General features: G+C 41.4%; 1 long non-coding RNA gene across 1 annotated transcript in view; it reads right to left on the reverse strand.

Moving 5' to 3' along the window:
- Positions 1-5898: 5898 nt before the first annotated feature.
- LOC307188795 overlaps positions 5899-26983 on the reverse strand; it is a 47389-nt gene continuing 26304 nt past the window's right edge. Inside the window, exon 3 of the long non-coding RNA XR_013829072.1 lies at positions 5899-6232. This is a non-coding gene — a long non-coding RNA (uncharacterized lncRNA). The remainder of the gene's footprint in view (positions 6233-26983) is intronic.

A 26983-nucleotide genomic window follows, 5' to 3' on the forward strand; every position in this document is an offset into this window, starting at 1 on the left:
GAACCCATTTTCCTTTCATGTTTCTCTGACTCTCAAATCAAAGCCATAGGGGAGCAAAATAAATTCAGTCCTGTACTAGGAGTGCCTCTAAGTACAGCCGTGGGGGTAGGAGTGCAACTAAACTGCTGAATAGATCATTTCAATAAAATATGATGCTCAGCCTTTCCCAACATGCAGCCACCAACTGGGGACTGAGCAGGTAGAGAGAGAGCTACAAGTTGACAAGGCATGGTGCTACAGTGGTGGGCTGGCCGCATGAGAGAAGTGGGGATGAATCTTCGACAGCATACATTTAAAATTACACCCTAACACTTAACTAAGTGTATGATCTTTTCATTTATACAATCGTGACCAATGCTAGACACTAGGATACATTGATAGAGATACAGTCCAGGACTTCAAAGAGTTTACCATCTCCTTGGAGGCTGGTGAGATATATTCTTAGAAGTTAAGAATTTAAGAATGAGTAGGAGTTTACCAGGTGGAGCAGACTGGGGGAAGACATTAAGATTATAATCAGCCAAAGCACCTGGTATTTCCTGAATCCCACCCTTGACTTTCTGGTCGCAGAGAAGGCAGGTAACATCATATTACTAGCTGGGTTTGGTTCCCAATGCCTACTGTAGAATGCCCATAAGCTATAGCGTTCTTATCTCTTTTGATAGGTCTCACAGCCTTGAATGAAATCAGGCCTATTTCCACTCCAAAGCCCAAGCTCCAGTTTCAGCTCTTCCAACTTCAGTTTGGTCACATGTTTTGCCCACCATCCCTAGAAGAAAAGGGGCAGGAAAGCAGTTTGATCTAGTAACTAAAGAAGCCCACTGAGGCTGCCTTGCAGGACAGGAAGAAACAAGGGAGAGGGCCAGGCCAGGCCCTGGGCTGCCTCACCTTGACAGTTAAAGAAAGAATGGATGACATCCTTGTGTCCTGTGACCTTTATCTCTGAAAATTTCCATCCTCCAGCAATGATCTGGAAGAGAGACGAGCATGATGTGTTTAGGAAACCGCAAGTTTAATAGGGCTGGAGCACAGCCTGGGTGGTGAGCTGAGAGATCAGACTAGAGAGTTAAGAATAGACCAGAAGACCATGAAGAGTCTTGAGTGCCGGGTTGAGGCATTTGAACTTACCCCAAGTAACTAAAGGGAGCTATTGAAAGGTTTAATGAGAGTGACATGATCAGATTAGACTTTGGAAAGACTCTGGCTGCTTTGTAGAAAATAGACTGGAAGGGAATATGAAGAGAGGTAATAAAACCAGGTAAAAAGCTATCATAATAGGCAGGGGATGAAAGTGACCCAAACTGAGGCAGAGATGGTAGGAATAGAGAGATATTAAGGTAGTAGAATCACCAAGACATAGCTGTTGAGGGAGGTGAGAGAGAATCAAAGATGACAGATTTTTGGCTTGGGCAACTGGGTGATAGTGGTGCCATTCCTGAAGGTAGGGAATACAGGATGGGGAAGAGAGAACTACGATCCTGGTTAATTCAGTTTATTTCTCTAATCCTCACTAATCTCATTCATATAAGGCAGAAGGGCTGAGGGAGTTGCCTAGAGTCACTACTGTACAATTACTAATGTCCTAAGATTGGCACCAGCAGATTTACAAAGAGAGGCAAGATACCAGAATTGCCCTTTTCACTTTTTGTTTCCATTTTGTTTTATTGTGGTAAAAAATACATATCATAACTTTATCATTTTAACGATTTTCAGGTATACAACTCAGTGGCATTAGCTACTATCTTAGTTCGGGCTGCCATAACAAAATACCATAGGCTGGTGGTTTAAACAACTGAAATTTATTTTCTCACAGTTCTGGAGGCTGAAAGTCCAACATCAAGATGCCAATGTGGTCAGTTTCTGGTGAGAGCTCCCTTCCTAGCTTATAGATGCTGATTTCCCACTGTGTCCTCACATGGTGGGGGGAGAAAGAGAGCAAACTCTCTGGTGTCCCTTCTTATAAAGGCATTAATCTCATCTTGAGGGCTCCACCCTCATGAGCTCCAAACCTAAAATCTCCCCAAGACCGCATCTACAAATCGTATCACATTGGGAGGTTAGGACTTCAACATATGAATTGGGCGGGGGTGGGGGGGTGGGGGTGGTGCATAATTCGGTCCATAGCACCTACATTCACAATATTCAACCATCACTACCATATATTTCCAGAACTTTTTCATCATCCCAAACAGAATCTCTGTATCTATTATAATTCTCCCACTCTCCCCTCCCCTGAGTCCCTGGTACCTCCCTCCATTCTACTTTCTGTTTCTACGAATTTGCCTATTCTAAGTACCTCATACAATATTTGTCCTTTTGACTTTGGCTTATTTCACTTAGCATAATGTTTTCAAGGTTCAACCATGTTATAGCATGTATCAGAATTTCATTTTTTAAAGCTGAATAATACACCATTGTATGTATACACCACATTTTGTCTATCCATTCCTCCATCGATGGACATTTATGTTGCTTTCACCTTTGGCTATTGTGAATAATATTGCTATGAACATTGGTATGCAAGTATTACTTGAGTCCCTGCTTTCCATTCTGTTGAATTCTACCTTGGAGTGGAATTGGTACATCATATGGTAATTCTACGCTTAACTTATTGAGGAACCACCAAAATGTTTTCCACAGTGGCTACACCATTTTACATTCCCATCAACAATGCACAAAGCTTCCAATTTCTCTACAGCCTCATCAGCACTTGTTACTTTCCTTTTTTTTTTTTTTGCGGTATGTGGGCCTCTCACTGCTGTGGCCTCTCCCATTGCGGAGCACAGGCTCCGGGCGCACAGGCTGCGGACGCGCAGGCTCAGCGGCCATGGCTCACGGGCCCAGCCGCCCCACGGCATGCAGGATCCTCCCAGACCGGGGCATGAACGGGGCATCGGCAGGCGGACTCTCAACCACTGTGCCACCAGGGAAGCCCCCATTTTTTATATTAGCCTAGCCATCCTAATTGATGTGAAGTTGTATCTCATTGTGGTTTTGATTTACATTTCCCATTTCACTTTCCAGCCCAGCAATATCTATTACTTGCATTTGTCTTCCAGCATGGTTTGCAAAAATTTGGGGGCGTGTTGGTAAAGGAGGGAGATTGTAAGAAAATACTGGAAGAGTTATTTCCTGAAAACTTGTAACAATGATAGACTAACTTTAACTTTATTATTTATTTATTTTTGGCTGCATTAGGTCTTCGTTGCTTTGCGCGGGTGAGGGGGGGCTACTCTTCGTTGCAGTGTGCAGGCTTCTCAATGCGATGGCTTCTCTTGTTTTGGAGCATGGGCTCTAGGCACAGGAACTTCAGTAGTTGCAGCACGCGGGCTCAGTAGTTGTGGCACACAGGCTTAGTTGCTCCACAGCACTTGGGATCTTCCTGGACCAGGGCTCGAACCTATGTCCTCTGCATGGGCAGGTGGATGCTTAACCACTGTGCCACGAGGGAAGTCCCACAATTATAGACTTCTAATATGTAAAACCAAAAGAAGAGCAAGATAATCTTGGCTATGCTGCAGAATAACACTCTGAAACCTTAGCAACTGAAGGACTCCAGATGAGTGACAGTGACAGTCATAACGGTGCCCAGAAAAGGCAGTGGAAATAGCAATGCCAAATGGAAGGGGCTGGAGCTGGAGATGATGAATTTAAGTACCAATACCACGTGACTACACTTGGTCACAAGCATATCACAAACACCTGTGAAACACCTCTGAGGCTTCCCTGAAACACCTCGGGATATATATTGCAGGGTGTGGGTGAGGGCAAAGGAACACATGCTGACCATTTTTCTCACTGTTACAACACTAACAAGTGTTAGTTTCTATTTGCTTAGGCTAGATTCCTAAAAGTGGAATTGTTAGGTCAATGTTTTTAAAGATTTTACTTTCCAGAATGATTGTAGTAGCAATTTATTTATTTAGTCATTTATTTATTTTTACTTAAATAGAGGGGATTAACTTGATCTTATTCCTGACTTGCAAAGCCTCTCACATTAGTTTATTTATTTTTTATTCTCTTTTATCCATATTTTCCAACCTCATTCCCCTTTCTCACTGTAGGAAAACATTCCAGTCTGTTTAGTGTACATCCTTTTGTCTGCAGGTGTTTATTTGAAATGTGTACCATTGTTTTAGATGCATGTGTTTTTTTCTTATGTAGATAGTATTATAAAATATATTTTTTCTTCCTTGCAGCAACATGTTTTTAAGATCTAGTCCATTGCTTCTAACTACTGCATAGTACTTATCCACCACATTTTGCTCAAGGACTTCTTCAGTTATGGACACCCACATTGTCTCCAACTCCCAACAACCAAAAACAATACTGCTGTGAATATATTCATATATGCCCCTTATTGTGACCTGTGAGAATTTGGGGGGGTTATATATCCAGTAGCAGAATTGAATATGTTATAGTTTTTTCTCCTTTATATAGCTTTGATTTACATTTTTGATTACTGATAAGGATAAGAGAGTGTGTGTGTGTATTTCTTTAACCAGTGTATTCTTCCAGGAATTTTCTGACCACATTCTTAGCCCTATCCTCCATTACTTCTTTAAAGACTAACTTGGTCTGTAATTGATTGTAACACATTGAATAAATGTGATACATGAGTCCACATGTGAGTCCATAATGATACTCAAAGAGAGAACGAGTGAAAGGAGAAAAAAACTCATTTGCACCAATGGAAATACTATGACACCAACTTCTTTGTCAGGAAATTGATAATTAAAGAGAAAGAATGAAACATTTAACCTGCCATTTTTGGAAGAAATTAGGTTCATTTCCAATTGATGAGGGAAAACTCTCCTTTATAGAAGAATGTAGCTAATAAATGTAGAAGGACTGATAGAATTGGAAAATCACCATTTTGCAATCTCCAATAAGATAATTTATTCAGGCAAGGATCATCACTGAATGTTAAACTATTAAAAAAGAAAGAAAGAAAAAAGACCAATCTACCATTTTATCAATTTCGTACCACTCTCTTGCCCTAGAACACTTCCAGTTTGGCTGCTGCTCCCACCATTGTATTGAAACTGCAATGCTTAAAGGACAATGATGACTTCTCAGTTGCTAACCACAATGGCCTTTTCTCATCCTCCATGATCTCTTGATGGTATTTGACATTAGAGGCCACCTCCTTTTTCTTGTAACTCTTTCCTTTCATCCACAAAGGACTGGTTATCTGCTGCTATATAACAAACCAACCGTATTATTAATAAGTTATTATTATTTCTCATGATTCTGAGGGAAAACTGGGCTCAGTTGGATGTTTCTCACTCAGAATCTCTTATAAGGTTGCAGTCAGATTCTCGCTAGGGCTAGAGTCATCTGAAAGCTCGACTGGGATAGATATCCAAGATGGCTTCCTCACTCACTTTTCTGGTCCCTAAGCTGAGATGGCTGGAATAGCTGGGAGTTAACAGGGCATCTCTTTTTCTCTCAATGTGGCTAGTTTGGGCTTCCTAAAAGCACCGTTGTCTCAGGATAGATAGACTTCTTACAGAGTGCCTGGCTCCCCCTAGAGTAAATGTTCCAAGTGTCCCAGGTCAAAGCTGCAAGGCTTCTTATGAGACAATTAATGGTCTCCTCCTCATCCACTATGTATCATCCACTATGTCCAGCATTGGGCTCTTTAGAGGGGAAAAAGAACCTAAAGACCCTTCCAAAGATGAGTGTAAAACCCATCCATATCTTTATTGTTTCATTTTTAACTATGTGTGTATCCATATCTAAACCCAAAGCAATTTTGAAATACTTTATATCAAGTCTTTCAAAAGCGTTTAATTTAGTTTTCATAGAACCAGGAAGTCTATCTTTTTGCACTTGTGTTTCTGCAGTTACTTAATATTTAATTAATTAACAAAATTGCAGTAATAAATACAACTAACATAAACAGTTTGGGGGACAAAATACCAGAAAAGCAGCCATTGGCTGTGAGTGTTCAGTATACAAGGGCATAAATCAGTGTATTTTATATAGGGAATGAAAAGCATTGGTTAATCTGGTTAATCAGTTAAAAGAGTTTCTAACTTATCTTTTATTGAACATTTTGAATTGGAAGTAACAGAAACCACGTTAAGAAACATAGAATGTATTGGCTTCATTCAGGGGCTCAAATGATGTCATCAGCTCCCAATCTTCCTCCATCTCTCAGCTGTGATTGCCACCATGTTGGCTTCATGCAAGATTCCATGTGGTGGCAGGATGGTGATGGTAGCTCCTAGCACAGAAGAGAAAACATGTATTCCTCTCAGCAATCCTAGCAAAAGACTCACAACTCATTATTGGCTAAGATTGGGTGCGTGCCCACCTCTGTACAAATCTGTGGCCAGGGCACTGTGTTAACCTGATTGATTAGGACTGAGTTCCATGCCCCCCTGAAGCCCTACCTAACCCCATGGACTAAGAAAAATTGCCTTGGAATGTTCCAGCATGCAACTATAGAAGTCCATTGCTGCAGTAATTATTGAAGGAAGGACAATGTGCTCCTTGAGGGCAAGTATAACTTCTTGTTCCTCCCTGTACTCCCTCCCCAACTAACCAGCACCCTGTCTGTTTCCCTCCACACAGCAGGCATTACTTACGGGGAACTAAAAATCGCAGGCATCTTTCTCTTCATTTACTGTGCACCTTAAGGCAGTTTATAGAAGACTTGCTCTTAGTATGCAAAATGCCAGTCCCCATTTGCCTGAATTTTATCTTTTGATCTCTCATGCTGTCAAAAGGTCTCAAAGCATGGGCTTCAACAGGGTTTGGACTCAAAGACCCACAGAGCTGAACTCTGCATAGAATCCTCTGAGTAAAGTCTTTCCTCTCCATCTCAAGTCTTGCATTTTGCCTTATAAGGCTGGTTATGGTGAGGCAGTTTTAATTTCATCTTCTGTGTTTGTACTAGAGCCATTTTTAAGGACTCTCCTTAGGTCTTTCCTGTAGTCTTCCTCCTCCCTTCCCCCTTCCCTTGGTCCCTCCCTTCCCTGTAGCCACAGCTGCTTGGCTCCAGGGCACTCAGGCACTGTCACCTAGGCAACGTAGGAGGGGGCTTCAATCTACTGTCTCCCCAGAGGGGCTGGGCTGGCCCTGAGCCAGGAAGAGGCAGGGGGCAGGGGACCTGACTGGCCCTGCGCAGAGTGTGTCGGGAAGTAAACAGACCATTGGTGTGTTGCCTGCCAGAAGAGATGGGGAATGTCATGGCTGTGATTGTCTGTGTTGTACTAGCAAAATGCCAAGGATGCTATGGCTGGCTGAGAGAACAGGAATGGGACAGGAAAAAAGAAGGCCTGATGCATCTTGGCTTGATGCAGTATCAGGGGGTTAAACGGCTGAGGTTCTGCATTAGTTTCCTGGGGCTGTGGTAACAAAGTATTGCAAACCAGCCAGCTAAAAATAATAGAAATGTATTGTCTCCCGGTTCTGGAGGCTAGAAGTCCCAAATCAAGGTATTGGATGGACCACTCTCCCTTCAAAACCTGCAGGGGCATCCTTCCTTGCTTCTTCCTAGCCCTTGGTGGTTTACTGGCAATCTTTGGCGTTCCTTGGCTTGCAGCTCAATAATTCCAACCTCTGCCTTCATGGTCACATGGCATTCTCCCTGATTGTCTCTTCATGTGGTCATTTTCTCATAAGGACATAGGTCATATTGGATTAGGGGTCCACTCTACTCCTGCAGGACTTCATCATAACGAATTACATCTGCAACGATGCTATTCCCAAACAAGGTCACATTCTGAGGTATGTGTTGGACTTCAACATACGTTTTCTAAGGGGACACAATTTAACCTCTAACAGGTTCCCAAAAAGGTATGAACGACAGGTTTAGAAGTTCCTGTAGTATAAAACAAAGGCCTGGAAAGGTTATTTGACTGAACTAAGGAAGATTTGGAACACCAGGCTTAGGAGCTTCGCTTTTACTTAGCAGAGGGGAGTCAAGAAAGGTCTCGGAGCAGGCGGCAGTGTGACCACCTGTGTGACTGACTACCTGTGTGACTGACTACCTATGAGACCCAGGATTTTGAGTCATTTGTTGCTTTTTATGTTTTAGTACCAGTGGAATGAACCCCTTCTTTCTTCAGTGCATAATCCCTAACTGTCTAGGTCTCAGCCCAACCACATAGTTGAAGCCTGGAAAAACCTTCAAAATGAATAGCACAGAGTTTGGCATAGTTCAGAAATAAGACCGCCACTTGGCAACCAAGTCAGCCTTAATTGCCTCATAGTCAAATGAAGATAATCAGAGTACCTATCTCATAATATATATCATATATATGTGTGTGTGTGTGTGTATATATATATATATATATATATATATATATATATATATATGTGTGTGTGTGTATATATATATAAGAAGAATGCCTGGCAAAGTAAGAGCTTAACAAATGTTCACAATTATTATGCAAAGATGAACTGTTCATTTGGCGAAGAAGGGCAGGAAAAGCAATTATTATTAGTGGTGGTTGTTAGACTTTAGATTCTGGAACTACTGCCCCTTCCTTCTCCCTTCCAGGAATAAGTCTCCCACATCTGCACAGCACTTTTCAGTTTTCGAAGTACTCTGTCATTCATTCTCCTTCTGTGTAATCCTCTTGACAATCTTGTGAGGCAATCAGGGCTTTCATTATTGTCTCCATTTTGCAGATGAGAAACTGAGACGCAAATGGAGTAAATCACCTGCTTTCAACATTTTTTCTTCTGGAACATTTTGAGAGATGATGCTTTCAGGTGGACACACTCCCCAATGTAATTCCTGCCATATCTTCATCTCTTTCTCTACCTTTGGAAAGTATTTGATGTTACACAGCCTTTAAGAAAGGTAAGAAGAGCTATATGCAATTCATGTGGAACTATATCTTTGATATATTGTTGATGAAAATAAATCAGATTGCAAATTTACTATTTATAGTAATATTCTATGTATGTTTACACATGCCTAAAGCTGTCAGAAAGGCCACATAGGAAACCGTTCATAGTGGTTAACCCTGGAATTGAGGAGTGAGACGTGGCAGAATGGATGGAGGGAGCATTCACTTTTACTTTACACGATTTGTAAATAATCATGTATTATTTTTATAATGAAAACCTTATTCAGTTTTGAAAATAAAGCATGCAGTATGCAAGCAGCATTATTATATGCATACCTTGAAACTGCTCTGATTTTCTTCAAGGAAATCATTCATGAACATGCATAGAATATCTCTGGAAGGGTATTTACGAAGCTGATGACAATGGTTGCCTCTCAAGAGAGAGAATGGGGGACTGGTGTTCGGACTCAAGGATGAGAGGAAAATGGACCTTTCACTGTATACTCTTTTATAAGATTTAATTTGTTTTTAATCAAGTGCATGTATTATGAATTCAAATAAATTGAGAGAAAATTCCTAAGAGCTTCAGTGATTTATAATTACCAATGAAGAATTTGTAACTCACCTCATGACTGATTACAACACACCAGTGCTTCCCACTGTATTAGATACTAAGCAGAGTGCTAAGATCCAAACTCAGGACTTCTGACTCCAAGTCTGAGGCTTTTTATACTACATTATTGCCCAATGCGGTTGCTTCAAGGGCTGCACCCTCTCATCCCCAAAACCCCTCAGGCCTACCCCCCAGGCTCAACAAACCAGGGCAGTAACATCACAATTGTCATGGCAGAAAAGTCAGGACTGTGGAATTAACTCCCAGCTAGTCTTTAACCAACCACACTTCTGTATTGTTTCTTTTTTTCACATTGAGATATAACTTACATGCGGTAAAGTGTACAAATGTTCATCTCAGTGAATTTTTATATATGTTCACCTGTGTAATCACCATCCAGTTCAAAACATATACCATACCATCTTTCCAGAAGGCTTCTTCAGGCATCTCCTGCACATACCACCCCCTAAATATAACCCCTATTCTGGCTCCTAGCCACCGCAGATTAATTTTGCCTGTTTTTTTTTTTTTAATTTTGCCTGTTTTTGAACTTCACATAAATGGACTCATAAAATATCTACTCTTTGGTGTCTGTCTTCTTTTGCTTAACGCTATATTGTGAGACTTATCCATGTTGTATGTAACAGTTGTTTGTTCATTCCAGGAGTGGAAGTGCTGAACCACAGGGTATATGCACACTTAGCTTTATATATACTGCCAAACAGTTGTTCAATATTGTTGTACAATTTATCCTCCTACCCGTAATACAAGAAAGTTTCAGATGCTCCGCATTCCCACCCACACTTGATACTGTAAGTCTTTTTAATTTAAGCCATTTTGATGGGGGTCGCAACTCAATCTTGATCCCCCCTGACGCACCTCGGTTCTCTGGTTCCCCATCTGCTCAGTGTTCTGGCCTAACAGCCCCTGAATGGATGTTTCCTACTCCTGATCAATGCTTCCTGCTCTTCTTTCCTGGAAGAGAGCCCTATCCTGCTATAAACCCAGCTATGGATTGAACTGTAGCGCTCACCACAAACAAATCTGATTTCTGTTGCAGGCTGAGACCTGATTCCAGTACGGACTGAGCCCTAATACTGATCACAGACAGGTCTCTTTCCTAATCACAGACTACATTCATAGCCCACCACAGACTGAGCCCTACTCACAGCTACCCGGTGAACCCTGACACCAACCACAGTCTGAGCCATGACCCCAGTAGTAGACCAAGCTCTAATGCTAGACGTAGCCCGAGCCCTGAACCTACTTACAAACTAACCTGAGCCAAACTCAGACTGATAAATACAAATGGATCAAGCACAGTGTTAGAACTTACAGTTGACATTTGAACAACACAGGTTAGAACTGCAAGGATCTTCTTACACGTGCATTTTTTTCTCAAATACCGTAAAATCCACTGTTGAATCAGCGGTTAGTTGAATCCGTGGACGTGGAACCGCAGATATGAAATACAGTAATTGGGATATGAAGGAACTCCAGGTGAGGAGCGCAGACTATAAGTTATAGAGGGATTTTCAACCGTGCAGTGGGTGGGCACCGCTAACTCCCACGTTGTTCCAGGGTCAACTTTATTAGAGAAAGAGAAATTACAAGAATAAAGTGCACTGTGAAGTGAATTACAATCTCTACGGTCTCTTCTTGGTTCACTTCAAATTTTAACTGGAACTAAATTTTGCTAAGTTAGGGAAAAAGACTATAATCAACCCCACCCTGACATGTTGTAAAGAACAGGCTGGAGGCGGGGGAGTGTGGCTCAAGGAAGCCTAAAGCTGAGCTAGCCCTGCAGATGGTGGTGGAAAGACAGGCAACCTTCTTCCTGTCCTCACAAGATGGCAGGTTTATTTTAAGGGTGTTTTTAACAGCTTAAAAAGAATGGATTCAGAGAGCACTGGGGGAAGCCTCTGATTTTTGGGCTTCTGCCATCGTGCCTTTTTTTTTTTTAAAAAAAAAAAAAACAATGGTATTTGACTCCTAGTGAGATTTGTTCCTTCATTACATTCTGATCATATTGCTTTTTACATCCCTCTCCCTGCAGTGGCTGTTGGAAAGGAAAAAGGAACCAGAGCTTTCAAGAATGAATGCTTAGAGGTTCTGTTTGCCGTTTGTCTGCTAATCAGCAGCAAGCTAAGAACACAATTTTCACTTTTTCTCATGCCCTTGAGAAAAATCTTGATTTCATCCATAATGCTAGGAGAAGTACCCTGAATGGACTGTATTCTGTGAAGGACAGGTGACGAGTCTGCCGTGCAAAGTCGACCTTCACAAACGTTTTCTCTCCTGGACAAAAATACTAATTGGTTTGAGATTTATGATTTTCTACACATTAACTGGGTAAGGAGCCATGTGCTATTATGGACAGGCACTGGGCTGGGAGTCAGGAGACCTGAGCATTTCTGCCACCATTTGTGACCTGGTGCAAATCCCTTTCTCTCTTTAAGCTTCCTCTCACCATCTATAATAATAAAGTTCAAGTGTAGCTGTTCATAATATCTTTTACATACTTTATCTGATTTAATCCTTACAACAATCTTATAGAGATAAGAACTATTATTATTCCCATTTTACAAAAGAGGTAGCAGGGATGTAACAGAAAGTAAGACTTGCCCAAGATAACGTAGAAGTCAAGTAGTTTTGTTGTTATTTATCATTAATTTGCTCATTGACAAACATTTATTAAGCATCTTCATGTGCCAAATACTGATTTTAACTCAAGGAACAGGGACATTTTCAGACCTAACCTTGTTGGTTAACTATTCTATAAAGGTCAGCATGTCAGCTGAAGCGGGTATGAATAGAGCATTTTACGTTCTCCTTCTCTTAGGACAAATGTGGGCTAACTTTACAGCTCTGTCTCCCTGGAAGTGTAATAAAGGTGCAATATCAGCTATAGTAGTAGGCAGCATTGCTTATAGTAAAAATAACCCCTGATTGGTAAAGTGCATCTGGCCCAGGATATATAAGTACCTGGTGAGAAGCCATGGCTCTGGGCCACCTTAAGCACAGTGACTCTTGGGACTAGGTTCATCTCCCACAGAGAACCTGAGAGCTATGCCTGTGGGACACAAGGGATTGATTCCTATTTGGGACAGGGCATTTCTAAGCTAAGGCTGTTGCCCCATTCACTGGTGTGATTTTGTCTCCTTGGGCCGGGGGAGCCAAAGAAGACTAACCGCTGGATTACCACAAGAACTCCTGCTGAAGAGAAGTACCAGGTGCTGTCCTGTTGGCATGCTGTTTCTTACCTTGGCCACTTGTTAGTTAATGTGATGCCAAATGAGGCCTATGGTAACTGAGTGAGGCCAAATGTCTAGTCGAGCCCAAAGAGCACCTGCTGATGGACATTTCAGGAACAAATCCAGGTCACGAAAATAGGATTCCAACCCTGTTTTTTCTGACTCCAGAGCCACAGTTCTCAATCTTGGCCACATACTAGACTCAAATTGAAATATTTGAATCACTTGCCACAATCGACACAGCAATGGAAACGAGCAAAACACTGCTACACACGACATGGATGGATCTCTCTGACATAATGGTGAAGGAGAGAAGCAGACAAAAAAGTACCTACAGGCTAATTCCACTGATCTGAAGTTCAAAATCAGGCAAAACTAACCAGAATAGTGGCAATTGTTGAGGGGTAGGTATTGACTGGAAGGAAGTACAAAGGAGCCTTCCAGGGAGCAATAAATATTCTGTCTTGATCTGTGGTGGTTACATGAGTGGGTGTATATATTCATAAAATAGGTGAAAGCAGAGTTAATCCAGGAATGCAGAAGCAGAAAGATAGGCTGGACCCAAAGGTGGGTGGGACGTTTAATGGGAGATCAGGCAAATTTGAGGCCTTGGGTTAGAGGCTGTATCTTCTAGAAAAGCTCCCACTGATTCTTCAGGGTAGAGAGTGCGAGCCCCATGGTACAGTGTGTGAATAGTGTTTCAATCAGAGAGACCCAAGGCTTTGAAGAGAAGAGAGATAGGGGTACATGACCCGCATGATCAACTCCCACGGGAAGCAGGGAAGCAGCACCTGGAGCTGGAACCAAAAGGCAAATCTCTACTATGCCAGGAGCTATTCATATAAAACACAGGGGAGGTAATATTTTGTGAATATCAAGTAACAGCTTTCAGGATGGTGTTTTACTTTGCATGTGTCTCCATTTTTTCCCCATCTATTTTGTAAGAGGTTTAATTGTAGGGAAATGTAATAAAATAATTTATAAGGCCTTATTTTAGTCAGTTTGGAGACCAGAGAGTACCTGAAATTAAGTCCTGCCTATGGTTGAAATGGATTCATTCATTCCCGGCTTCAGGCTGGAACAAAACTGCCATAAAACCAAATTGAAAGGGAGAACCCAGGAGTCGTGTCTTATGAGAAATGGCCGAGAGGGTGGAGGTCATGGTCCTGGAAAAGTAAAGATCGGGGGGAAGAGGACAGGGCATGAGAAGTGTCTCCAGATATCTAAATGTTTGCCCTGTAAGAAAAAGGCAGATCTGCTCAGGGTGACTTCAGAGGGGAACAAGGATCAGTGAGTACAAACTCTGGGAAATAAGAGTGCAGTGAGGAGAACCCTCCATGAGGAATTAGAGACCTCACAATTTCCCCAAAATGCAGTTTATTCATGCATATTTTCATTTACTGTGCTAGGCTCTGGGATACAGGGAACATGACCCCCAAGGTCACTTACGGGGTTTACTAAATGTGGCAGAGACTGCAGACTGCCTATCTAATATTTATTCTCCTCTTCTCTCTTACTGACAAAATTCTGATTTTGTTATGGGCTTTAATGTGTCCATCCAAAATATTACATTGCCCAATCTCTTATTTATTTATTTATTTATTGGCTGCGTTGGGTCTTCCATTACTGTGCGTGGGCTTCCTCTAGTTGTCGAGGGCTTCTCATTGCGGTGGCTTCTCTTGTTGCAGAGCACAGGCTGTAGGCATGCAGGCTTCAGTAGTTGTGGCACACGGGCTCCAGTAGTTATGGCTCGCGGGCTCTAGAGTGCAGGCTCAGTAGTTGTGGTGCACAGGCTTAGTTGCTCCGCAGCATGTGGGATCTTCCCAGACCAGGGCTCGAACCCTTGTCCCCTGCATTGGCAGGCGGATTCTTAACCACTGCACCACCAGGGAAGCCCCTGCCCAATCTCTCTTGTAGCTAGGGATGACCAGTGAGTTGTGAATGGAAGTTGTAGGGTGAACTTCCAGGACATCACCTTAAAAGAGGCTCACTTAGATAATAGAGGTACCATTATTGCCCTCTTCTTATTTCTGCTTAGAATATAGATGGAAGAGTTGAAGTTTGAGCTGCTATCTTGGGTCATGAGTTGCCCTTCAGAAAAGAAACCACTAAGGATAGTGGAAGAGAAAGACATAAGGATCTTGGGTTTCTAATGACTGTGAACTCTCCATATTAGCTCTATATCAACTGTCTGTGGACTTTTTTACAAACTTCTACCTTGTTTTTTAAGTCATTTATTTAGGTTTTCTGTTGTATAGCCATTTCTACTCCTGAAACACTAAGCAAAACTTTGTTTTTAAACTAAACTTGTATAAAACTGAGATCCACTTTAGCTCAAACAGCTGTATACTATGACTGTTATTCTCTGAGGTCCCAGTATGGTATCACCTTCTATATGAAACTTTCCCAGATTTTTTTTTTTTTTTTTTGCGGTACATGGGCCTCTCACTGTTGTGGCCTCTGCCGTTGCAGAGCACAGGCTCCGGACGTGCAGGCTCAGCGGCCATGGCTCACGGGCCCAGCCGCTCCACGGCATGTGAGATCTTCCCGGATCGGGGCACGAACCCGTGTCCCCTGCATCACCAGGTGGACTCTCAACCACTGCGCCACCAGGGAAGCCCTCCCAGATTCTTTAAGAAGGTTAAATCTCTCCCTCTTTAAGTCTCCTACAGCACTTTGTTTATTCTGCTAGGATGATACTTATCAAATTGAGTCTTATGGCAGGTCCCTGACAGACACATTTATGATTCCTGCTCATTATTGACTGTATAGGCAGAGTATGATGAGTGTTTAAATGGGGAGGGCACTTGTGTTGCTGTCCAAGGTCCTGAACCTTCAAACACACTAGGACACCAGTTGCTCTCTCCAGTCTCTGAGACACTAATTTTTTATTTTCTTAAAAAAAAAATTTTTTTTTAAATTTTTGGCTGCATTGGGTCTTCACTACTGTGCACGGGCTTTCTCTAGTGGCGAGCGGGGGATACTCTTCATTGCGGTGGCTTCTCTTGTTGCAGAGCACGGGCTCCGGGCGCGCTGGCTTCAGTAGTTGCAGCGCTCAGGCTCAGTAGTTGCAGCACTCAGGCTCAGTAGTTGTGGCTCGCGGACTCTAGAGTGCAGGCTCAGTAGGTGTAGCGCACGGGCTCAGTTGCTCCGCAGCATGTGGTATCTTCCCGGACCGGGGCTCGAACCCGTGTCCCCAGCATTGGCAGGCGGATTCTTAACCACTGGGCCACCAGGGAAGTCCTGAGACCCATTCTATCTGAGCAACCTCACCAAACAATTCTGGTGAGGCAAGGAAGAAGCAATAGCAGGAAAAAAAACAGTAAGAGCTGAAAGAGAGAGACAAATGGACAGAGAACAGAGGCTGCTCAGAACATTTTTGATGAAAGGAGGAAAAAGAAGTTTTCTTTTGACAATTTCAAATAATGCCATCAGAGTTAACAAAGATTGATAGATAAGATGAGTCATAAAGTTGTGTTCTAAGTGATGCAAAGCTGTGTAAGTATTGATACGAACAACTATATTTGTGCAGACAGGGAAGCAGAACTTTATCTAGGTGGAAATGGCAGGAGGAATGATCTTCACTGGATTTACACCAGTGTGCTCATGCTTCTTCTTTTCAATCCTTTTTTTAAAAAAAATATTTAATTAATTAATTTATTTTTGGCTGCGTTGGGTCTTTGTTGCTGCACGCGGACTTTCTCTAGTTGTGGCAAGCAGGGGCTACTCTGCGTTGCAGTACGCGGGCTTCTCATTGTGGTGGTTTATTTTGCAGCGGAACATGGGCTCTACGCGCGCGGGCTTCAGTAGTAGTGGCTCATGGGCTCTAGAGCGCAGGCTCAGCAGTTGTGGTGCACAGGCTTAGTCACTCCGTGGCATGTGGGATCTTCCCGGATCAGGGCTTGAATCTGTGTCTCTACGTTGGCAGGCGGATTCTTAATCACTGCGCCACCAGGGAAACCCCTTCTTTTCAATCTTGATAAATACTTTGTGATTTTTAAAAATAGTGCCATGTAAGAAGTTGGACTGTGACTTATGTTTTACAATTCCTACAATTGATTTCATATATTTTTTCATGTTCTACCATTTTTCCATGTTTTTATTGGTTATATGTATATATGTCACCTCTCCCCCAAACTGGAGAATGGATATTCTGCCCATAGTCCCTCCTCCTTGCAACCATCCCAGTTACCCTGTGTTTGGCTTGGCTAGCCACATGAGTCCCCTTGTACAAGATTTTTACAGTGCTCTTGATTTAAATACATCCTAGGGGGCTTCCCTGGTGGTGCAGCGGTTAAGAAACCGCCTGCTAATGCAGGAGACACGGGTTCGAGCCCTGGTCCGGGAAGATCCAACATACCACGGAGCAGCTAAGCCCATATGCTACAACTACTGAGACTTTGCTCTAGACGCGAGCCACAACTATTGAGCCCATGTGCCACAACCACTGAAACCCACGCACCTAGAGCCTGTGCTTCACAACGAAGCCACCGCAATGAGAAGCCTGCGCACCACAATGAAGAGTAGCCCCTGCTCGCCGCAACTAGAGAAAGCCTGCGTGCAGCAACGAAGACCCAGTGCAGCCAAGAATAAATAAATACATTTATTTTTAAAAAAATAGATGCATCCTAGGTGCTTAAAAATGCATTATCTCAGTTAATCCTTTCAACAGCCCATAATATCAGTGTAATTATTCTCAATACAATTAAATTCATGTCATGGATCTTTGAGGCTGTTTGTGAATTGAATAGTTGAAACAATGAATAGTAGTTCACAAATGTCAAGGGTCTGTTCTAATTTACCTGTCTCCCAAAATAGCCTATGAAAACCTTGAAGTCATGAACCATATTGTATTCATCATTATATTTTCAACAATATCTAGCATGGTTCCTGACACATAGTAGGGGTTCGAAAGTATTTTAAGAATAAATGAATGAATTAATGGAAATATATAATCATTAGCATTGCATTTAAATCATTTAAATAGGGTGCATTTATGAATAATAGGTCAAAGACACATAAGGGAAATTTCAAAATAGTCGTAACTATAGTGAAGGATTAGAAAAACATCCTACATGATATTTCCACTATATGAAATAGTGCATTCTTGAAAATTAAGACAGGGAGCAGGAATAGTGAAAAAATACCCTTCACATCTAGGTGTCACTCCTGTGATGAACCAAAATGATTTAGCTTACTCTAAGGAATAAAAGGGGAAGCCCTCGGTCTCATTTCCTTCCTTTCCCTTCTTTCCCTCCCATTTTCCCTTCTCCTTCCTCTCCTTTCCCTTCTGTTCCCATATTCAAACATTTATTGAGATCCTACTGCATTAATGCCCTATGAGGATTTCAGTCCTTGCCTTCAAAGAGTTTACTCTCTAGTCAAGAGGGGGAAAAGTTCACAAATAGCAATATCTACAACCATAGTGATAGCATCTGATTCTGTACAATAACATCAAACCCACAGTTTTGCCTGGAGCTGCCCTCTTGCCCAACATGAATCCCATCTTGGAAGACTTACCTGATCTTACCTCCTAAGCAAAGGACAAAGAAAATTCTTTTCCTCAGTATCTAAGTACTCATTTGACTGAATTACAATAATAGCAAAGCTTTCCTCTGGGATTAAAAGCTAGGAAAAGCCCCAGAGTTATATCCAAAATGACTAGAGCTACTCGAAAGAAGGATTATAGCAACTAAAAGGGGACTTTATAGCTCCTCCAATCCAACCCCCTTATTTTTCAGGCCTGGAAGCTGGAGTCCAGAGAGGTGGAAAGATTGCCTCCAGTCACACAGCAAATCAGTGGCAGTGCCACAGCTAGAGCACAGGTTTATAGGCTCCCACTAAATACTCTCTTTATTTTCCACTATTTTTAAAGTTCCCAAGGTTTACTCAGGGTTAACATGTACATCCACAGGCTGTGCCCTGAACAGCTGTGATGTGACCATGATGCAAATGGCACCCTTAGACTTTTGCATGCAAGAGCCCTGGTTTTACCAACATGCGCCTCAGATTATTTTAAGTAGTTCAGGACAAACAAACATTTAAGGATACTAATAGTTATGCCTTTATTTTAATGTTTAGGAAACATAAAAAGCACACTAAACTTTGATTTTATGGATAGGGATATTAGATAGTAATCTAAAGTTTACTTCAAAATTTAAGTTGAAAGGTGAATGAATTAAAATAAAAATATTTTTTAGAAGGCATGCAACTGGTAACAGAATGTGATAAAAATCATGAAAGAAGTATACAAATTACTGAAGTTTAGGAAACTTTGTATTTATCATATCATGCTGCATCCCTCCAAGATAAGATAAAGTATTTTTATAAATTTACCTGCTCAGGACATTGTGAGAAGATGAGTTTTTAATGTGAAAGTGATGATTGGATGGTTGGATATATGTACATTTAGTAGAAACAGGTTAAAAGCAGTTAGGAGAGGATGTTTTATTCAGGAAGGTTAGAGGGTAACTAGATGGGAGAGTTAGGCCTGAGTTTTGGTGTGTCATGGAAATGATTATGATTTTCAGATATGCACTCTTGGATTAGCAAAGGGTTAGGTAAAAACCTTGTGACCTATTTCCTGTAATTGAATGTGAATATTTATCAGAAGAGATAGGTTCAAATCCTGCTTCTGCCACTTCCCAGCTTGTGCCCTCTACCAAGTCACTTAACCCCTCTGAATTTATTTTAAAAAGCTGTGTTGTGAGGAATAACTATGAGAATATAAAAACGCCTTGAAAGGGAGAGCGGGAGAAAGACTAAAAGAGAGAGGTAGAAAAAGAGAAGAATGATGAAAGAGAGGAAGCCAGGTTAGATGGACTGTCAGAAAAATGGGAGCTGGTGAAATTATCTCAGACTTTATGTGCTGAAATAGTCATTCTTGTCACAAGCTGCTAGATTTTTTCTTATGAAAACATTTCTAAGGTGGCAGATGAATATATATATATATATTTTTTAGATGGATATATTTTTAAAAATTTTCCTGAAACATAACACTCCAAAAGGATGTGTTAGAGAAATGCCAAGAAAAGAAGGCAGAAGGAGGTAAAGTCCTTAGATGAAAAGGAAGACAAAATGATTTATACATGGACCTATGGAGGCAGAAGTCTCACCTCCTCCATGAACCTTCCTGACCTCCTGGGTGGAATTGACTGTCTCCTCTTGGACTCCCACTAGACTTGCACACTTTCTACTAGAGTTGGTACAATGGTTTAGGAGCTTCTCTGTTTGCCTGTCATTCCCATTAGATAATACAGGCATGCCTTGTTTTATTGCACTTCACTTTATTGTGCTTTGCAGATACTGAGTTTTTTTTACAAATTGAGGGTTTGTGACAACTGTGCATTGAGCAAGTCTATTGGCGCCATTTTCCCAACAGCTCACTTTGTGTCTGTTTTGGTAATTCTTATAATATTTCAAACTTTTTAGTTATTATACTTGTTATGGTGACCTGTGATCATTGATCTTTGATGTTACTGATGTAGTTGTTTTGGGGTGCCACGAACCAGGCCCATATTTAAGCCCCTTGAGTACTGGGACTGCATCTTATTCACCTTCTGTATTCTAAGTTACTTCCACAGAACCTGGCACATGTAATATGCTTGACTAATGTTTGTTGAATGAACGAGCCTGGGTCAAGGGACTTAACACCATGTCCTTTGAGGGAGGCAGTCCAGAGGACATTTAACCTGGAGAAGAGATAACTCTGAGGAGGTATACTCACTATTTTTCCAATATTTGTAGCACTAACTTGGGGAAGTGTATTTGACTATTTTATTTTTGGTCGTGCCGTGCAACATGCGGGATCTTAGTTCCCTGACCAGGGATCAAACCCATGCCCCCTTCATTGGGAGCTCAGAGTCTTAACCACTGGACTGCCAGGGAAGTCCGGAGGAAGTGTATTTGAAATGGGCTCTGTGGTCCTCATGGCATAGCTAGGACTAAGAAAGCGACCTTGACTCGTTATAAGGAATTCTACCTATCAGAACTGGCCATAAATGTTATGGCTTATCTCATTGAGGCAAGGGCTCATTTCTACAGAGACTAGATACCACCTTTCAATGTTTCAGATACTGGATTAGATGATCTCTGTAGTCTACCTGTCTTCTACTCTTCTTTTTTGCTTGTTAGGTTTCTAGCTGATTTTAAAACATCTTCCCACTGGGCACCTCTATCTATTCTTGGAAACATAGACCTTACAGCTGGAAGGAACCTCAGAACTCATTTGGTCCAATCCCTTCTTCGTACCACTCTACATATGAGAAAACTAAGACCCAAGTCAAATAGCTAGTTTATGCTGGAAGATAGCCCTAGAACACAGTTCTCCAGGGTTCTCTTCATTGCTGACCAAGATATGGTGCCACTGTGTCTTGGGCAGTAGGACTCTCTTCCCTTTCCTTGTAGTACGTCAACAGGTACTGTATCTCTATTTCCCATTCTCTCACTTCAGAATAAAAATTGAAAGAGAGAAATGGCAGAATGAATGCAGGCTTATCCTGAAGTAAGACAGAGAAAGAAAAATACTGTATGATATCACTTATATGTGGAATCTAAAAAATACAACAAACTAGTGAATATAACAGAAAAGAAGCAGACTCACAGATATGGAGAACAAACTAGTGGTTACCGTGGGGAGGGGTGGGGAGGGGCAACATAAGGATGAGGGAATGGGAGGTACAAAGTATTGGGTGTAAGATAGGCTCAAGGATGTATTGTACAACACGGGGAATATAGCCAATATTTTGTAATAATTGTAAATGGAAAGAAAGCTTTCAAAATTGTATACAAATTAAAATTTTTTTTAACAAAAAAAGAGGAAAAAATACAGACACCATAATGAAAATACCATTCTTTTGATAAACCATTATTGCATAGTGGTTAAGGGCTACGAGCTTGGAGCACAATGCATGACCCATGCACAGCAGATGTACCCATGTCGTGAGCTCTGGTGCAGGGCTTCATGTGCCCAGAGGCAGAGGCACCTGTTTTTAATTTACACAGGTGACACAGGATTGAAACTTGAGGGTCAGAGAGACCTGGATTCTAGTTACTCCACATTTCTAGTAGTGTGACATTGGGCAAGTTAATTAGCTCTCTGATCCCCAGTTTCCTTATTTCTAATATGAGAATAACTATACCCCCTCTCCAGGGGAGTGGTAATATTAAGTAAAATAGCATGTAAAACTCTGAGCACAGTATAGTAATAAGCACTCAATATATAACTTAAAGTCAGCCCTAGTCTTTTTGTTTTTCTTTCCAGTCTCTTATCAGATATAAAAAGAGATAGTTGAATAAAACTTCTCCTCAACATTCCAGGCTCTTCCATTTCTACTGGAAATAATCCAGCTCAATCCCAGTGTCTGTCTCTGTGAAAACTTCCCCTGCACCCTCACTAGATGACATTGCATAGTCACTTTACTCTATGAGCTGTTTCTTCACCTGTAAATGAAGGCAGGAGAGGAAGGAAGGTCTATTTGCTATTTATAGCAATCTGTTACAAGTATATCTTAATTTTGTAATGTAAAAAAAAAAGGATTTTTGAAAATTGGACTAGAGTGTTATCTAAGGTCCCTCCCTGCTCTGACAATATTTGAGTTTGAGAATCTAAACCTTCCTCTCTTTCTTCCACTCCCATTCCTTTCCTCCATCCCTACTCTCTTCTCTGGCCTTAGAACATGAAACTCAGTAAGAGTGAACCATGCAGGTGGAAGGATTGTAGGAAATGTATTTCTTTTTGAACCAGTCCCAGGAATCACTGTAGCTGGAAGCACAGGGAAGCCCAGGACAGATCCAATTGCCTCCCTTAGCTGGAACACAGCCTATCTTTTAAATTGGAGTGCTTTTCTTTACAATTTCACTATGTCATCCCTATCCAGTATCACATTTCCTTTAGGGAAATCCAGCAGTTGAGTTAGAAAAATACAGACCTAGAAGTGCAAAACCTGGGTAATACGGAAAACAAGTTTCGGGACTTCCCTGGTGGTGCAGTGGTTAAGAATCCGCCTGCCAATGCAGGGGACACGGGTTCGAACCCTGGTCCGGAAAGATCCCACAAGCTGTGGAGCAACTAAGCCCGTGCACCACAACTACTGAGCCTGTGCTCTAGAGCCCGCGAGCCACAACTACTGAGCCCGCATGCCACAACTACTGGAGTCTGCGCGCCTAGAGCCCATGCTCTGCAACAAGAGAAGCCACTGCAACGAGAAGCCTGCGCACCGCAATGAAGAGTAGCCCCTGCTCACCGCAACTAAAGAAAGCCCGCGTGCAGCAACAAAGACCCAACGCAGCCAAAAATAAATAAATACACCTATAAAAAAATCTAATTAGACTTATTATCATAGAGTAAATGCAGGTGGGGTGATATCACATAAAATGTAGCTTTAAGCTGTCTCTGAGAGCTCCATCTCTGACATTCCACCACCTTCTAAAAACCCACTTTTCTAACACCCTATTCCCAGCTGCTTGTCTGACAGAGAGCAGTCTTAACAAATCCTTTCCTAATCCTCCAGGAATTCTGCTGAGTAATGTTACCTCCATCTTCTTACAGAGTTGTTTTTAAAGTGGGAGTCCAGAAGAGTTATGGACTTTGTATGAGGATGAGGGCAAAGCATCACAGGGATTACTGAGGAAGGAACCTCCTTATCCCAGGTTTCATGCATTCCAGTGGAGGGATCCCCTTAAACAGAGAAGCAGTGGCTTATGACTTGTGCCTGGTGCGTCTGGAGGAAGGAATAGCACAGACAGGGCTTTTTGTTTGGCACAAGCCCACATGGACCTGGCAGATATTCTGAACTGTTCCTTTAAACCTCATGTGTTACTGGAGATCAATGATTGCTGGGAGCTGAATGAGGAGAGGTGCAGGAGGTGCATTAGAAAAGGGTATGGGATACTTTTAGGGGTGATGATGGATATGTTCATTACCTTGATTGTGTTGATGGTTTCATAGGTATACAGGAATGTCAAAACTATCAGATTGTACACTACAAATATGCACAGTTTATTATATCTCAATTATACCTCAATAAAGTTGGGGAAAAAACTAAATAGGTAAATGCAGAGAGGATTGTGAAGAAGCATCTTCTGTAACAACATGATTTTATTGTAAAAATCAATGAGAGTCACCTATAAAATTTACATATACACACATAGAACATGGGAAAAAAATGGTTAACCAGTTTTAAAATCTTCGAGATAAAGAGCATCATCGGGTTTTTAAAAACTCATTTGTTAGAATTATTGTAATGCCACATCTTGCAAATAGTTTGCAGGAAAAACTGATTAACATAAAGGAAGATGGGAATTTATTAGCTGAATTTCAACGAAAAGCAGTAGGAGTGTAAAATTGAAAGAGGAAATCAGGTTTCGATATACATATCAAAGTCTTGGATCTACATATCGCTGTGAAGCATCTTTTATAGCTAGGACAGCCTCAAAACAAATATCCAATAAAGCTGAAATGAGAATAGACCTTCAAATATCTATATCACAAATTATTTTGAAAGTTTTAAAAACAGCAAAATACATTCAATATATGGTACTCACTAAAATATTATCATTGGTTAAACAAATGCTTTTTTCTATGACTAATAAAATAAGGTAAAACTAATTTTTAAAATAATGTTTGAAATAGTACATTTAATAGATAAAATTTTAAAAATTAAGAAATAAAGTCTGACTAATTCCAGGGCCAAATATTAACAAAGTCATTTGGCCTCAAGCATAAGCCATGTTCTCCAACCTAGACTTTATGAATAATAAAAATGACATTTTACTCTCAATCAGCCAGTTCCTCTGTCTACATCTCAAATAGTTCTGAACTGAGCAGGGAAAAGGGGAGAGTCACTTATTAACCTCCCAACAGTGGTGACATTTTGCTTGATTTTTGAAGACTGAATAGAAGATCACCAAGTAAAGATGTGGGAGAGGGCATGACAGGTAGCAAGAGAAGCATAATCAAAGTTACGGAAGCATTAAAGAACCTGGTGCACCAAGGAAGTGCATGGCTGGAGATTTAGGGTGTATGTTGAAAAGTGGCAGGAAAAGAGGGCCATACCCTTGGGTCTAGATCAATGCTAAACATTCATGTCTTAAAAGCAGGGGTCATATCCATCATGTTCTGCGCTGACTTCCTGGTGCCTAGAACAGTGTCTGGCTCAGGGGAAGGAATAAGTATTGTTTTGCACTATGTTTAATGAATTTGAGTATTTCACTGGGGGTGATGGGAAACATTCCCTGTGGGTGATGGGTGAGTTCAATTCTTCAGCCTTTCCTTTTCTTCTGTGAGCTAGCCCATATCATTTTTTCTTAAGTTAGCCAGAGCTGATTTCTGTTGCTTGCAACTAAAGAACCCTGCCTGATTCAGCTCCCTCAATATCTCTTCCATGAAGTATATCAAGGGCATCCAAAGTGTTTGCAGTAGTGGGCTACAAGTTCAGAAATCCCTGGGTGTGTGCCACTGGTATTTAAACTAATAAACATAGAGAATAAAGCGGGTCTATATGTGTGCTAGATGGAAGTCAAGTGTGTGTGTTTAAGTCAAGTGTGTGCAACATATGAATGAGCAGAAACATTAAACATAACCTTTAGGAAAAGACAACAGGCAAGTCCAAACAAAAAGAAAGCAGAATATGCATTATTCATATTACAAAATAAATTCAAGGAAAGCAAAATCTATTTAGATATTTACCAAAGGGAGAGCACTACATAACAAAGCTTATGGGAATGGGCCAAATCTCTACTTTCAGGAAGATTAAAAACCTTAAATTTCCTTATTATAGAAATAAGAATGAAATGTCTGAACTGAGTAGTCTAGTTAAGAAACTTGATGAAAAAAGGGAGCAGACAGAATAAGAAAGGTGTTCGGCTGCAGTCAGGTCCATGGTAGGGGGCAGGGTGAGGAAGAAGGGCCTCTCAAATGCATAAATCATATGGTCAGAAGGGTTCAAGGACAACCAAAAGAGCTCAGTGTCACAGAAGCAAGGAAACAGAGTTTTAATGAAGTAATGAGTTGCAGAAAGGAGAGAAACCAACAGCATCAAATGCAAAAGAGAGATCCCATAAGAAAATTAGTTAAATTTCTACAGAATTTGGCAATTACCAGCAAGAGGTCATGAGAGTTTCTTCTAGCTTCTCACAGAAAGAAAAGACTTTTTCAGAATTAAAAAAAGGACATGGAGTTAGTGGTTATTTCTCATGTTTGCCATCCAGCACCTTATTAGCCTTCTTATGGTAAGTGCACTCCAATTTTGTTACAAAAGAGACAGCCATGCAGAAACTTGCAGCCATGTTGTTCAGATGAAGGTGACATGTTTCCATGTCTGGGGTTGATGTGGCACTGTGGGTTGGATAACCTAACATCATTCCCATCCCTCTTCTCTCTTACCTGCTCCCTGCCCTGTACTCACTTTCCCGATTACTTTATAGCAAGCAGTGGCAATGCGATGTGTGACGCAAAGGAGACATAATGTCTAGACAGACATGATGACTAGAACTGGGGCATCCATCTTGTGAGAAAAAGTAGAAAGATCAAGAGAATCACAGCTCTACCAGTCCTGAATCGTTGCTCACTGGATAGACACCAGTAGCTGTGTGACTCTAGGTGTTTTATGATGTGAGAAATATAAATTCCTGATGTATGAGAAGTATAACCTCACCCTTCGGTGGGAGGCATATCAATCATATTGCAAGAAGAGAATGTGCAATGGGATAAATATATTGATGCAGCCATCTCTGGAAAAAACAGTCTGCTACAGACTCTATCAGTTTCATGTTACAGAAACTCCAAGACTAACTGGCTTAAAGAGAATAAAGAGAAATTGGGTTTGGGCTTCCCTGGTGGCGCAGTGGTTGAGAGTCCGCCTGCCGATGCAGGGGACATGGGTTTGTGCCCCGGTCTGGGAAGATCCCACATGCCACGGAACGGCTGGGCCCGTGAGCCATGGCCGCTGAGCCTGCGCGTCTGGAGCCTGTGCTCCGCAACGGAAGAGGCCACATCAGTGAGAGGCCTGCGTACCGCAAAAAAAAAAAAAAAAAAAAAAGAGAAATTGGGTTCAAATGACATAGCTTAACATTTATTCAAGCCTTACCTGGAGTCAGCCCTACCCCTGGAGTTTTCACATATGTGACTCAATAAATTTCTTCTTTGTTTAAGCCAGTTAGTCTTGGGTTTTCTATAACACAAAACTGAAAGAGTGTAGCAGATTATTTTCCCTAAAGATGGCTGTATCCATGTATTTATCCCACTGTACGTTCTCTACTTGCAATGTGACTGGGTCTGTGTTCCCATCCCTTGAGGCTGGGTAGGG

The sequence above is a fragment of the Stenella coeruleoalba genome (genome assembly GCF_951394435.1).
Source record: "Stenella coeruleoalba genome assembly, chromosome: 7".
Lineage (NCBI taxonomy): Eukaryota > Metazoa > Chordata > Mammalia > Artiodactyla > Delphinidae > Stenella > Stenella coeruleoalba.